This window comes from Crinia signifera, chromosome 5 (assembly GCF_055691185.1).
Source record: "Crinia signifera chromosome 5, ASM5569118v1, whole genome shotgun sequence".
Classification (NCBI taxonomy): domain Eukaryota; kingdom Metazoa; phylum Chordata; class Amphibia; order Anura; family Myobatrachidae; genus Crinia; species Crinia signifera.
This window is the reverse complement of record NC_139221.1, coordinates 28,994,093-29,010,541: the sequence shown is the minus strand read 5'-3', so window position 1 is coordinate 29,010,541 and position 16,449 is coordinate 28,994,093. Positions and strand designations below refer to the sequence as shown.

The 16,449-nt window shown below is 40.8% G+C and overlaps 1 protein-coding gene and 1 long non-coding RNA gene across 3 annotated transcripts in view; both read left to right on the top strand.

The window, feature by feature from the left end:
- OXR1 (oxidation resistance 1) overlaps positions 1-16,449 on the top strand; it is a 402,412-nt gene that overhangs the window by 234,206 nt on the left and 151,757 nt on the right. The gene's annotated exons all lie outside the window — the stretch shown is intronic.
- LOC146079404 (uncharacterized) lies at positions 2,779-3,243 on the top strand. The gene is made up of 3 exons (XR_014474512.1): positions 2,779-2,825; positions 3,020-3,088; positions 3,182-3,243. It is a non-coding gene; the product is annotated as an uncharacterized LOC146079404 (long non-coding RNA).

Genomic DNA, 16,449 nt, shown 5'->3' with positions numbered 1-16,449 from the left:
TGGTCCCTGCTTTCAGCTCTCTTCTATTTTACAGCTGAAGCGTGTCATTAGTGATATATTTAAGTGCGTGCCCCCAGGAAGACCAATTGTTGCGGGTGTAGAATCCCTAACTGCGAATCTATCTCATTTTGTAGATCTTAAACTACAGACATACGTTAAAGAACAAAAATCATACTTGAAGGATTCAACCCAGGTATTACGGGAAATCCAGGATATAAACTGGGAACCTACCTTTAGATGGGTTACAATAGACGCACAAGCGTTATACACATCTATACCTCATCATAAAGGTTTAGAAGCAGTAAAAGAGATACTTCTGTTTGATGTCAATGTAGATCAAAAAGAAAGGAATTTCTTGTTGAACAGTGTAAATTTTATCCTTAACCATAACTATTTTGAGTTTGATGGAGCACATTATGTTCAAAAACAAGGAACAGCCATGGGCACAAAATTTGCCCCCTCATATGCAAACATTTATATGAACAATTGGGAAATGAAAACTCTATATGAGGATGATGGTTTTAAGGATAAAAGGATAAAATTTTACAAAAGATACATTGACGATTTATTAGTTGTCTGGGATGGTGATAAACAAAGTATTGATGATTTAATTTCAAACTTGCAGATAAATGAGTACAATCTGAAGTTCACGTATAAAGAGGATGAACTTCAGATAGACTTTCTTGATATTGTTATTAGTGCAGACCCGTCAGCTAATATCTTGTCGACTAAGACTTTTTTCAAAAAAACTGACGCAAATAGTTATATCCCTGCAGACAGTTGCCACTTACATACGTGGAAAAATAATGTACCTTTTGCACAGTTTTTGAGAGTTCGAAAAAACTGTAGCAATGAAAAAACTTTTTGGGAACAATCAGAAATGTTGGTCAATAGATTTTTACAAAGAGGGTATAATGAAACAAATATAAGACTTGACCAAAAAAGAGCAGCATCCACACTCAGATCTGACCTCCTCAAGGAGAAGGAAAATAATCCCAATTATGGAAATACCAAAAAAATCAGACCTTTTATAACTCAATACAGTCAGGAGCATGCCAAGATTAGAAAATGTCTGGGTAGACATTGGCACTTATTAAAGATGGATCTGATTCTAGGTCCAAATCTTCCAGACAGACCAGATGTAATTTTTAAGAGGGCTAAAAACTTGAAAAGTTCATTAGCACCTAGCAAACTTAGACCACTTGATTCTCAAAAAAGTATGGTCATTAGAAACAACCCTTCCTTCTTACCAGAAAGAAAGGGTTTGTTTCCATGCAACAAGTGTATATGTTGTAAACATGTAGAAAAACATGGCCCTGTAATTCCTGATAATTTAAGAAAGAACTGTAGATTTGAAGGAGTTTTAACCTGCAATACTACGTATGTAGTATATCTAATAAAATGTGGGTGTGACAAGTGGTATGTCGGTAAGACAAAAAGAAGCTTGAAGATTCGCATCCAAGAACATTTAAGAAATATAAAAAGAAAGGTCCAAATCCATAGCCTGCCCAGACATTTTGAATCTTGTCACAATTCTGAGATATGCTCCCTAAAATTTACAGTACTTGAACACGTAAAAGAAGATCCCCGAGGGGGAGACAGGGATCGTAATTTGATCATGCGTGAATCATACTGGATTTACACCCTAGATACCCTGGCCCCTAGAGGACTAAACGAGAGTATTGAGATCACAGCCTTCTTATAATTTCCTTAGGTATATCCGTGTAATTAATATTGATCCTATATATTACACCTTAAAATGTATTTCGGTAATTTTTTGTATTTTTTTCTGTAATTTTTGTATATTTTTGTATATTTATGTATTTTTGTGTATTTTTATGTATTTTCATGTATTTCTATGTACATATGAATTTTGGAATTGTTATTATCATTATAAAATCTTCTATGTCTGTCTTGACATTTTTGTAAAGTGAATACAATTCTAGAATCCATTTAACTGCATATGTAAAATTAGAGCCACCTTTTTCAAATGGAAGCATTGAAAATCAGTATAAAATAGACACTTCACTATAGTTTATACGATGGGAGAAAACCACTGTGGAAGATTTGAACCATATATCTAAAAAAACCAATATGGCTGTGCGTTCCAGTCTCTGCCAATTGGAACGCAAAGTCTTGTATCCAGCAATAAATTAATATACACATAAAACGCCCTAAGGGATATAAAATTAATAAGATACACGCACGCACTTAAATATATCACTAATGACACGCTTCAGCTGTAAAATAGAAGAGAGCTGAAAGCAGGGACCACTTCCGCATCTACGGCGTAGATCACAGAACAGTGTGACGGTGCGCTCCACTTCATTCTAGGTGGAACGCAGTCTAATCTGTTTCCGCATTTAGAACGCGAGGATAGGAAAACAAAATGGCGGTGCGTTCCACCCCGTTATAGGTGGAACGCAAACGACCTAATTAAGATAAAAAACGGACTTCTAAAATTCAAAACATCATAATAATACAGATGGATAATCTCCACCATACGCACTAGTTATATACACTATCACTATTTAAAATTAAAGATAATTAAGTAAGATTTAATGTTTCTAAAAATAAAAAAATAAAAAAAATGTATCTGAAATATGTTTAAACTTTAATAGAGTTAAAAAAGACCAAGTAAGTCATAAAACTATGGCGGAAAAAGGTGAATTACATTATATTTATATATAGAAAAACAAAAATAAAATATTTTCTCAAATAGGAAGTGACATCACAGACAGGCCCTATATATAGAGAGGCCAGATCCATCTAAAATCACTTGCAGTCTGGATCCCAATGAGTGCACACCTTTCCTCTGACACAGGGTAAGACCAATTTTTTTGGTAATTCTTTTGGTAATTTTTTCTTTTTGGTAACTTTTTCTTTTTGGTAATTTTTTCTTTTTGGTAATAATTCAACCACCATTTAGGATAGAATCTATTTTTAATTTGAAAATGATGGCTTTGGTTATTATGCTGAAATTCTGTAAAAATTCTGTAAAAATTCTGTATAATTGTAGGTCTAATAGAAAGAAAAGATCTTACTTTCTTGGACACATTGGGATAAAATCTGGATTTGCCCTAATTAGGTATGCTATTGTACGCTTATGTATCCACTACTATCATTATGATTTTATGCCTCGAATGATGGTACATATATATATATATATCTTCCTCATTAGGTTCTTCATTCAAGCTCTAAATATATTGTCAAAGACATCTGATAAATTAAACATCTTAAAAATATAAGAAGGTATGTACCATAAAGGGAATAGAAAGGATAAAAATCTTTTTTATATGGTTTAAAAATAAAAATAAAAATAAATACCCCATTCTTTACCATATTATTAGGTTTCTATAACACCTACTGTCTTCTGAGGTGTCACATTTGGACCCTAACTACGGTTCTTTTGCGCTATCTTTATCTCCTGACCCAGAAGGGTCAAATATACTTTGTTTATTCTAAGGTATGTACCTTTAATATTCCTCTAAAAACTGTATGTGTAAAATAATTGGTCCTCTTCATCCTCCTTTATCCTAGTCTCTCCTTTTTTCCTATTATATATACTTTTATGTATTATTTAGGTACTACATATGTACTCTTATCAATTTTTATAATGAATATCATGTTTTATATGAATGTAATGTCCTAAAAAAGTTATGTATCTTATAAAATGTATGTTATATTTTAGATCATGTACCCCTGATGAAGTCTCTAACGAGACGAAACGCGTTGGGTGTTGGTCAGATGTACTGAAAATAAAAAGAAAAGCTTCTTATAAAAGAACCACTGCAATTTGTCAATATATTTTTTGAAATATTTTTATTGAAATATATGTTGGACATTACAAAGTTGGGGCGCTGAAGACACTATTGTTGATATATATATATATATATATATATATATATATATATATTTATATTAATCCCCCCTGCAGTTGACCATTGACCAAGTTTATACTGCTTTTACTTTGTGTTTTGACAGTGTCATATTCTCCCGTGCAGTTTTCAGCCAGTAATGACAAGTAGGAGGGGGCCCCCCTTTCTCAAGTGCCCCGGGCCCCCCTCCATAGGGAGGCGGGTCTGTAGCAGGTGAGTCCCGGCCAGGATGGCGAGTCTTGGCTGTGATTGAATACTGAACTGCCAATATTTCCACTGTCGAAAATATTGACAGAGATTGAATATCCCCCCATGTTGCCGCACTCAGCTACAGTTGCACTCAACACATTTTACTGTTCCTAATCTGGTCTACTTTGATGATAAAGTATTAAAAATTAAAAAGTCGATATAATAAAAAAAAATGTGAAAAGCTTTCGATCTTCATGTCTCACCCATAGCCATGTCTACATTTTGTACCTCTCGACCTTTCATCTAGGTCAACCATACGTTGATGACTTATTGATTGTTGACCTATCATCCGAATCCGGCAGATATGATAGTGGTTACTTCAACGTGCATTTCTTAGAACACCACTAGGGGGCAGACTGAAACGGACAGAATGAGTGGGAATATTGCTGTAAGTTTCTGATGTTTAGCTATGATATTGTGATATATTTTCTCCGGTGTTCCAAAAATAAACATAGGGCCTTATTCTAGTTCACTCTTTCTGACAAAATCCTTCTTAGATGGACAAAACCATGTGCACTGCAGGGGGGCAGATGTAAAATGTGCAGAGAGAATTAGATTTGGGTGAGTTATTTTGTTTCTGTGCATGGTAAATACTGACTGCTTTATTTTTACACTGCAATATAGATCTCACTTTGAAGTAAAACCCCACCCAAATCGAATTCTCTCTGCACATTTTACATCTGCCCCCCTGCAGTGCACATGGTTTTGTCCATCTAAGAAGGATTTTGTCAGAAAGAGTGAACTAGAATAAGGCCCATAGACACACATGCATACATCAGCAGGCTTCTAGACACAAAATCCAATAAAATGTAGCTTATTACTTAACGTGAGTGAGAAACACACCGCCAGGTTTCGGCACAAGTGAGAAGAGACAGCTGTTTCCAGTGCAGGGTTCCTGGCACCAGAGCTCCAAAACCGTATATATTAAATCTGTTCATTCTGTGCAGGAGAAAATATTGTTCAGCTGTAGATCTGTAGAAAATGTGCCTTACATTCTATTATTTTGGTAGCTAATGGTAGCTTTTTATCCTTGTTACAGTATATTATTATTTTGTTTGCAATTTATTGTTTTAACCCCTTCCTGACAGAGCTAGTTTTTGCGTTCCTGACAGAGCCATTTTTTTCAAATCTGACATGTCTCACTTAAGTGGGGATAACTTTTTTTTGCTTTTACTTATCCCAGTGATTTTGAGATTGTTTTTTCGTGACACATTGTACTTCAAATTAGTGGTAAATTTGGGTCGATACAGTCTGTGTTTTTTTGTGAAAAATACCAAAATGTCGTGAAAAAATGGAAAATTTAGCGATTTGCAAAATGTTAAATTTTCTGCTTGTGAGACAAATAATCATACCACTCAAAATAGTTAATAACTAACATAGACCATATGTCTACTTTATGTTGCCATCATTATTTCAACTTCCTTTTCATTTTTTTGGACACTAGGAGGCTTACAATATGAATAGCAAATTCTCAAATTTTCAAGAAAATTTCAAACACTGATTTTTTTAGGGACCAGTTCAGTTCTGATATGACTTTGAGGGACTTGTATGTGAGACACCCCCATAAATGATGCCATTTCAAAAACTGCACCCCTCACAGTATTCAAAACAGCATTTTGGAAGTTTGTTAACCCTTTAGGTGTTTCACAGGAATTAAAACAAAGTGTAGGTGAAATTTCAAAATTTCATTTTTTTTGCAGATTTGCAATTTTAATACATTTTTCTAAGGAACACAGTACATTTTACTAGAGAAATGTGACTAAAAATTGATTCCCCCAATTCTTTTGTTTTCAAAAATATCCTATATGTGGCCCTAGTGTGCACGTTGACCAAACCACAGGCTTCATAATAGAAGGAGCACCTACTTGATTTTGGAGCCTCCTTTTTATGAGATTATTTTTTAGGCACCATGTAGGTTTCTAGGCACCATAAGATGCTAAAATTTAGGAACCCCCCCCACAAGTTACCCCATTTTGCAAACTACACCCCTCAGGGAATTCATCTAGGGGTATAGTGTACATTTCAAACCCCCAGGGGTTTCACCAATTGTGGTACAACTGGGCAGTGAAAATGAAAAATTACATTTTTTACACAAAAATGCAGTTCTGGCTCAAAATTTTTCATTTTCACAAGGAATGAAGGAGACAAAGCACCTCAAAATCTGTGCCCCAATTTCTCCCGAGTACCGCAATGCCTCACATGTGACCAAAAAATACCAGTTGGGTGCATGGCAGGACTCAGAAGGGAAGGAGTGATTTTTGGATTTTGCAGCTCAGATTCTGGTGGAATTTTGGTGGGTGCTATGTCGCATTAGCAAGACCCCCCAAGCACCAATACAGTGGAACCCCCCCACAAGTGACCCCATTTTGCAAACTACACCCCTCAGGGAATTCATCTAGGGGTATAGTACACATTTCAAGCCCCCAGGGGTTTCACCAATTTTGATACAAGTGGGCAGTGAAAATGAAAAATTACATTTTTTTACACAAAAATGCAGTTCTGGCTCAAAATTTTTCATTTTCAGAAGGTATGAAGGAGAAAAAGCACCCCAAAATCTGTGCCCCAATTTCTCCCGAGTACGGCAATGCCTCACATGTGAACAAACAATACCAGTTGGGTGCATGGCAGGACTCAGAAGGGAAGGAGTGATTTTTGGATTTTGCAGCACAGATTTTGGTGGAATGAATGGTGGGTGCTATGTTGCACCAATACAGTGGAACCCCCCCACAAGTCACCCCATTTTGCAAAGTACACCCCTCAGGGAATTCATCTAGGGGTATAGTGTACATTTCAAACCCCCAGGGGTTTCACCAATTTTGATACAAGTGGGCAGTGAAAATGAAAAATTACATTTTTTTACACAAAAATGCAGTTCTGGCTCAAAATTTTTCATTTTCAGAAGGTATGAAGGAGAAAAAGCACCCCAAAATCTGTGCCCCAATTTCTCCCGAGTACGGCAATGCCTCACATGTGACCAAAAAATACCAGTTGGGTGCATGGCAGGACTCAGAAGGGAAGGAGTGATTTTTGGATTTTGCAGCTCAGATTCTGGTGGAATTTTGGTGGGTGCTATGTCGCATTAGCAAGACCCCCAAAGCACCAATACAGTGGAACCCCCCCACAAGTGACCCCATTTTGCAAACTACACCCCTCAGGGAATTCATCTAGGGGTATAGTGTACATTTCAAACCCCCAGGGGTTTCACCAATTTTGATACAAGTGGGCAGTGAACATGAAAAATTACATTTTTTTACACAAAAATGCAGTTCTGGCTCAAAATTTTTCATTTTCAGAAGGTATGAAGGAGAAAAAGCACCCCAAAATCTGTGCCCCAATTTCTCCCGAGTACGGCAATGCCTCACATGTGAACAAAAAATACCAGTTGGGTGCATGGCAGGACTCAGAAGGGAAGGAGTGATTTTTGGATTTTGCAGCACAGATTTTGGTGGAATGAATGGTGGGTGCTATGTTGCACCAATACAGTGGAACCCCCCCACAAGTCACCCCATTTTGCAAAGTACACCCCTCAGGGAATTCATCTAGGGGTATAGTGTACATTTCAAACCCCCAGGGGTTTCACCAATTTTGATACAAGCGGGCAGTGAAAATGAAAAATTACATTTTTTTACACAAAAATGCAGTTCTGGCTCAAAATTTTTCATTTTCAGAAGGTATGAAGGAGAAAAAGCACCCCAAAATCTGTGCCCCAATTTCTCCCGAGTACGGCAATGCCTCACATGTGACCAAAAAATACCAGTTGGGTGCATGGCAGGACTCAGAAGGGAAGGAGTGATTTTTGGATTTTGCAGCTCAGATTCTGGTGGAATTTTGGTGGGTGCTATGTCGCATTAGCAAGACCCCCCAAGCACCAATACAGTGGAACCCCCCCACAAGTGACCCCATTTTGCAAACTACACCCCTCAGGGAATTCATCTAGGGGTATAGTGTACATTTCAAACCCCCAGGGGTTTCACCAATTTTGATACAAGTGGGCAGTGAACATGAAAAATTACATTTTTTTACACAAAAATGCAGTTCTGGCTCAAAATTTTTCATTTTCAGAAGGTATGAAGGAGAAAAAGCACCCCAAAATCTGTGCCCCAATTTCTCCCGAGTACGGCAATGCCTCACATGTGACCAAAAAATACCAGTTGGGTGCATGGCAGGACTCAGAAGGGAAGGAGTGATTTTTGGATTTTGCAGCTCAGATTCTGGTGGAATTTTGGTGGGTGCTATGTCGCATTAGCAAGACCCCCAAAGCACCAATACAGTGGAACCCCCCCACAAGTGACCCCATTTTGCAAACTACACCCCTCAGGGAATTCATCTAGGGGTATAGTGTACATTTCAAACCCCCAGGGGTTTCACCAATTTTGATACAAGTGGGCAGTGAACATGAAAAATTACATTTTTTTACACAAAAATGCAGTTCTGGCTCAAAATTTTTCATTTTCAGAAGGTATGAAGGAGAAAAAGCACCCCAAAATCTGTGCCCCAATTTCTCCCGAGTACGGCAATGCCTCACATGTGACCAAAAAATACCAGTTGGGTGCATGGCAGGACTCAGAAGGGAAGGAGTGATTTTTGGATTTTGCAGCTCAGATTCTGGTGGAATTTTGGTGGGTGCTATGTCGCATTAGCAAGACCCCCAAAGCACCAATACAGTGGAACCCCCCACAAGTGACCCCATTTTGCAAACTACACCCCTCAGGGAATTCATCTAGGGGTATAGTGTACATTTCAAACCCCCAGGGGTTTCACCAATTTTGATACAAGTGGGCAGTGAACATGAAAAATTACATTTTTTTACACAAAAATGCAGTTCTGGCTCAAAATTTTTCATTTTCAGAAGGTATGAAGGAGAAAAAGCACCCCAAAATCTGTGCCCCAATTTCTCCCGAGTACGGCAATGCCTCACATGTGAACAAAAAATACCAGTTGGGTGCATGGCAGGACTCAGAAGGGAAGGAGTGATTTTTGGATTTTGCAGCACAGATTTTGGTGGAATGAATGGTGGGTGCTATGTTGCACCAATACAGTGGAACCCCCCCACAAGTCACCCCATTTTGCGAAGTACACCCCTCAGGGAATTCATCTAGGGGTATAGTGTACATTTCAAACCCCCAGGGGTTTCACCAATTTTGATACAAGTGGGCAGTGAAAATGAAAAATTACATTTTTTTACACAAAAATGCAGTTCTGGCTCAAAATTTTTCATTTTCAGAAGGAATGAAGGAGACAAAGCACCCCAAAATCTGTGCCCCAATTTCTCCCGAGTACGGCAATGCCTCATGTGTGACCAAAAAGTGGCAGGACTCAGAAGGGAAGGAGTGATATTTGGAGTTTGCAGCACAAATTCTGGTGGAATGATGGTGGGTGCTATGTCGCATTAGCAAGACCCCCAAAGCACCAATACAGTGGAACCCCCCCACAAGTGACCCCATTTTGCAAACTACACCCCTCAGGGAATTCATCTAGGGGTATAGTGTACATTTCAAACCCCCAGGGGTTTCACCAATTTTGATAAAACTGGGCAGTGAACATGAAAAATTACATTTTTTTACACAAAAATGCAGTTCTGGCTCAAAATTTTTCATTTTCAGAAGGAATGAAGGAGACAAAGCACCCCAAAATCTGTGCCCCAATTTCTCCCGAGTACGGCAATGCCTCATGTGTGACCAAAAAGTGGCAGGACTCAGAAGGGAAGGAGTGATATTTGGAGTTTGCAGCACAAATTCTGGTGGAATGATGGTGGGTGCTATGTCGCATTAGCAAGACCCCCAAAGCACCAATACAGTGGAACCCCCCCACAAGTGACCCCATTTTGCAAACTACACCCCTCAGGGAATTCATCTAGGGGTATAGTGTACATTTCAAACCCCCAGGGGTTTCACCAATTTTGATAAAACTGGGCAGTGAACATGAAAAATTACATTTTTTTACACAAAAATGCAGTTCTGGCTCAAAATTTTTCATTTTCACAAGGAATGAAGGAGAAAAAGCACCCCAAAATCTGTGCCCCAATATCTCCCAAGTACGGCAATGCCTCACATGTGACCAAAAAATACCAGTTGGGTGCATGGCAGGACTCAGAAGGGAAGGAGTGATTTTTGGATTTTGCGGCTCAGATTCTGGTGGAATGAATGGTGGGTGCTATGTGGCATTAACAAGACCCCCGAAGCACGGTGAAATTATGAACCTAATATTCCATAGATGTGTGGTATATTTTAAAACACTCCTTTATACATAGGCCGGGTTTGTCGGGGCAAGTGTCACACTGGAAAATAGTTTGCTTTCTTATTCCCTTTTTATAGCAAACTTTGCACCTTTTTTGTGTCCTGCCCTTTTTTCCAGTGGAGGGGATTTCATCAGGAAAATGCTGCCCTGGTACAATACGGGGGCCAGTACTAGAAGTACTGGGGCCCTCTGCCTGCTGGTTCCCAAATATTAGGCCCTTTATGACTTCCTCTTGAAAGTGCATAAATGTCCCCCTCTGGCCGGTAGAACGGAATAGCACGTAAGCGTTATACAGTGCCATCTGGATGATATACACGGCCACCTTCTTGTACCAGATTTTTGTTTTCCGCAGGGCACTGTACGGCTTCAGTACCTGATCTGAAAGATCCACTCCGCCCATGTACCTATTGTAATCCAGGATACAATTAGGTTTTGAGGTGTGGGTACTGGTACCTCGTACAGGGACGGAGGTGGTACTGTCTCCGTGAATTGTTGTCAGTATAAGGACATCCCTCTTGTCCTTATATTTGACCAACAACATATTTTCGTTGCATATTCCCCTGCTTTCACCCCTTCTCATTACTTGGGCAATGTGCGTTTTTGGGAGGCCTCTTTGGTTCTTGCGCACAGTACCGCAAGCTGCTGTACCTCTTGAACCAAGGGCCTTAAACAGGGGGATGCTAGTGTAAAAGTTATCCACATAGAGGTGATAACCTTTATCCAGGAAGGGGTGCACTAAATCCCAGACAATTTTCCCACTAACACCTACGAGGGAGGGGGGGCATTCTGGCGGTTCAATTCTTGAATCCTTCCCTTCATAAACCCTAAACCTGTGGGTGTACCCTGAGGTGCTTTCACACAGTTTATACATTTTTATGCCATACCTTGCCCTCTTACTGGGAAGGTACTGGCGGAATTTAACCCTTCCTTTAAAATGTATAAGGGACTCGTCGATACAAATAAATTTTTCAGGGATGTACACCTCTTCAAATTTGGCACTGAAATGATCAATGACCGGCCTGACTTTGAATAGCCGGTCAAAGGTGGGATCATCTCTGGGTGGGCACTGTGCATTATCGGTGTAATGTATAAATTTAAGAATTGTCTCAAATCGAGTCCGGGTCATGGCCATACGGTAAAATGGAGTACTGTACAGAACATCTGTACTCCAATATTGCCTAATTTCTGGCTTTTTTACTATGCCCATATGAAACACCAGACCCCAAAACGTCATCATCTCTACTGCATCTACAGGGGTCCACCTAGCAAATGATGACGTGGGGTTTTGAGCAATAAACTGCTGGGCATATAAATTAGTTTGGTCCACCATTAAATTTACAAAATCATCAGAGAAAAATAATTTGAAAAAGTCAATTTCTCTGAGACCTGTGGAATCAAATTGGATTCCTGGCATGGCCAAAAACTCAGGAACCTGGGGCTCAAAATTGTCTGGTGGTGGGGTCCATACGAGTTCAATTGTTGGGGGGGGGGTCTCAGCTGCTCTACGGGGGCGCCTTTGAGGGGGTCCCTCATCATCAGAGGAGGAAGAGGAGCTTAAGGCGAATCCTTCAAATTCCCCGCTTGCATCACTGGCTGTGTCAGAGTCAGAAGCAAGCAGGGCATATGCCTCCTCCGCTGAATACATTCTCCTGGATGACTGGGAGGACATTTGGGAGGACATTTGGGAGGACATTTGGGATGCCATTTTTATTTTTGTGTTACTGGTAGTGAAATGTTTCAACACGTGTATAGTGTAGGGGGGGGTACAAACTTTATTTCAACCCGGGGGGTATGTAGTGTGTATGTAGTGCAGAAAAAAAAAAAATACTTTATACCAATAAAAAAAAAAAAAATGAAGGGGTTAAAAATAAAAAATTGAAGGGGTTAAAAAAAAAAAAAAAAAAAAGGTCCTGCGCCAAAAACTGAGCACAGATGTTGGTCAGTAACGTCTGTCACTGAACAGCGCTCAAAGGCAACAGGAATTTGATCAAAAAATAAAAAATAAAATAGATCAACCCTGTGCCGAAAAAGCTGATCAGTGATGTACGTCACTGATCAGCGCACAGTGGCCACAGGACACCCACAAAATCACAGTGTGTGTAAAAAAAAAAATTAAAAAAAGACCCCACAGCACTCACAAAAAAAAAAAAAGGTGATCAGTGATGCGACACTGATTACCAGTGAGGTGCAGCAGGTGCACAACCTTTGGTGCAACTGACAGTGCAACTGACAGGTATATATAAAAAAAAAAAAACCTCTGCACCCCCAAAAAAGTTGCTGATCACCTCAGATATAGTGATCAGCACAAAAGGCGGGGGCAGCAGACACAAAATTTAGCACTCTCTGTCACTCTCTATCACTCTCTGTCACTCTCTGTCACTATCTCTCACTATCTCTCACTATCTCTCACTATCTCTCACTATCTCTCACTATCTATCACTCTAGGACACTAAAAAACCTGCACCCCCAAAAAGGGGGGGTAGCAGACACAAAATATACACTCTCTATCACTCTCTGTCACTATCTCTCTCTATCTCTCACTATCTATCACTATCTATCACTATCTATCACTCTATGACACTACAGCAGCAGCACTGACAGGTATATCTATATATAAAAAAAAACCTGCGCCCCCAAAAAGTTGCTGATCAGTTAATTTATACTGATCAGCACAAAAGGAGGGGGCAGCAGTCAGTTATATAAAAAATATATAGCACAATCTGTCACTATCTCTCTCTATCTCTCTCTCTCTATCTCTCTCTATCTCTCTATAACTATCACACTGCAGCAGCACAAAATATAGCACTCTGTCACTAGGCCTCTCTATCTATCTCTCTATCTCTCTCTCTCTATCTCTCTCTATCTCTCTATCTCTCTCTCTCTATCTATAACTATATCACACTGCAGCAGCACAAAATATAGCACTCTCTGACACTATCTCTCTCTCTATCTCTCTCTATCTCTCTCTATCTCTCTATCTCTCTCTATCTATCTCTCTATCTAGCTATTACACTGCAGCAGCACAATTTCACAGCACAGGAAGGCACAAGTAGCAACAGGATCCAGGAAGCATCCAGCACACTACAAGCACAGATCAAGCAGTGATCAAGCAGTGATGAAGCAGTGATCAGGTAAGTATGGAGCAAGGTTCTGGTCAGTATATGGCGGCAGGTGGCACGGTGACCGCACTGCACGCTATTCCAGACCGGAATGGAGTCTGCAGTGCAGTCACCGTTAGTTTAAACCCCCCTCCATGGCTGTGATTGGTCCGTCGGTCCGACGGGCCAATCACGGCCTTTGGGGGCGGGCGGGGTGAGGTGGGGTGACACCAGTGTCACCCTTACACCCCGCGGTGATTGGTGCTGTACTTTACAGCACCAATCACCTCCGATCCCGTGTCACCGGCGAACGTTATTCGCCGGTGACACAGGAAAACGCTGTAATTGGCTGTTCACACTGAACAGCCAATCACAGCGATCGCCGACGGGGGGGCGGCATCGCAGCCCCCCCTGGGCATGCACGGACATGTCTGCTGTCAGGGACAGCAGACATGTTGAAACTGTCACCGCGTCTATAGACGCGGTGACAGTTTAAATCCATGACGTACATTTACGCCATGTGTCGGGAAGTGCTTCCCGACCATGACGTAAATGTACGTCAAATGTCGGGAAGGGGTTAACTACTTTCTAGATAAATGTAATCCGTGCGATACTGCAAACACAACACTACATATAAGATAGTTATCATTTTTCTGATTAAGGGGAAATTATCCCAAGCTAGGGTTTCGCTGGAATTAAGAAACTCCTGCAAATCACTAAGGGGCCGATTCAGACCCGGGGTCTGTAATTGGGCAAATTCGGGCCCTTCCCCAATGGTCAAGGTTTGCGCATTCACGAAATACGCGCATTTGCAAATCCCATTAGCGAATGGCATTGGTGAGTTTCACACTTGCCAGGCCATTCGCTCCAGAAGGGGTGGGAAGGGATCGTGTGCCCATAAAAATGCTGGGCGTGCCCCTGCAGATGCAGGCGTGTCTATGTCTGCTTTGGGGTGGGCAGCAGGCATCACATGACATCAACGCCCACCCCGAATTCAGCTATCTGCGGCCATAAACAGTCTAGACCGACTTTTATTAGTGACCAGGAGAAAACGAATTAGATGGTGAGCGAGTGTTCATAGGGGGAGGGAGGGCGGTTGTTTGGAGGGGCAGCATTTATCAGGCCCTAAATTTACTATTTCAGTGATTTTAAGTTTTGATGGGTTTTGCATACTACAATAAAAAGAGGTGATGTTCCCATAGCAACCAATTAGATTCTATAATTTTCTAGGATGCAATATAGAAATGATAGACAGGTGGATTGGTTGCTATAGGCAACATCACCCAGGATTGGTTGCTAGGGGCAACATCACCTATTAAAAAAATGTTAAGCTTTAGTCCAGGGGTGTCCAAACTTTTTGCGACGAGGGTCAGATTTGGTGAGGTGAATATGTGTGGGGGCCGACCATTCAGCCTGACATTCTTTGAATCACGCTTCTGATGAAGGACCTATTCCGAAAACGCGTTTAAGCGTGACTGCATGTCACTTTTGGACCTGTGGACATAGCTGTGCTGAGCGGTGAGACCTTAACTGAGCCCCCCTTGTATCCGGATCAAGGGACCCAGCCTGAGGGAGGATACCGTGGATACCATCTGTATGCTGCTTTGCCCGGGGACACATTGTCTATGCTTTTATACCAAGTCATTTTATTGTGAGTGTATCTGACACATAAAAAAATTGTTTGATTTTACTGATTTGCACTATGTTGCCTTCTACTATGTCTCCCCTGTGTTTGTACTAGGGGAGAATTTGGAGAAAGATCGATATATTTGGATCATTCTTGACAACACACCTGTGAACCTGTCTAAAGTTCTAACTGGTTTTGTATATTTAAAGCAAGGTTTTGAACACCTTGATTGCATGGTTATCTGTGAGCGCTATTATTTCTGATTCACTCTTTCTTCTCTTTGCACCTGTATCCTGGGTAGTTTAAGGTGTCTCTACCTTGTGAATTAGAGAATTGCTGCACATTCATTTTGTTGCGCACACACTTGGACAATAATCTTGCCTCTTGTATCATTAATCACATCAGAATGGTCCCCCACTCTGCCTCAATTCACTTTATGTCCCCCAGCGTGCCCCCATTCATTGTATGTCCCCCATTCACTGTATGTCCCCAGCCTGCCCCTTCACTGTATATTCCCCTGCCTGCCCCCATTCACTGTATGTCCACCACTCTGCTCCCTTCACATTATATTCCCCTGCCTTCTCCTCCTTCACTGTATGCCCCCCATTCACTGTATGTTCCCCACTCTGCACCCATTCACTCTGTCCCGTAGCTTGACACCGCTTCACTGAATGTCCAGGGGTTGGACGCACACTCACCCGAAAGCCGCCAAACACATCTCACTGTGGCGGCCGCACCTTCTCCCTGCTGCAGACAGCAAGGTAAAGGCACGCTCACCGGGTCTCCACCTTTAGTGTCCTGTGCATCCTGCATCTGATGCTCCGCCCGCTTCTGGCTGGAGGCTGTGGGCCACTTGAAATGACGGAACGGGCCGCAATTGGCCCCCGGGCCGGACTTTGGACATGCCTGCTTTAGTCAATTTACCCTGTAACGAGGGCAATTATTATGTATTGAATAGGGAGGGAAATACCATTTGACTAATATATTAGGGGGGAAATGATTCTTTCATTTTATTAAGAGAGCAATATTTAACGACTTAATAGAAACAGATGATTATTTTATGATGCGGGCACCATTTATATAGCATTATAAAACAATAAATGTCGCCCTAATCATAAAAATATATTTTAAACTCCAATGAACACATTTATACTGCCCCTTTCTTATAACCTATACATTTCACTCTCTTACTCTAACCTCTAACTTTAAATGAAAAAATTCTAAATAATCCAATTATCTGCCCCATTTCATGACTTGTATGGGTGTAGCCAATTCTTTTGGCTCTTAAGGTGTCCATACATTAGTACGATTTGGCCACTTTTCACCGGATTCTGACAGATCAGGCCAGGAAATCGGGTTA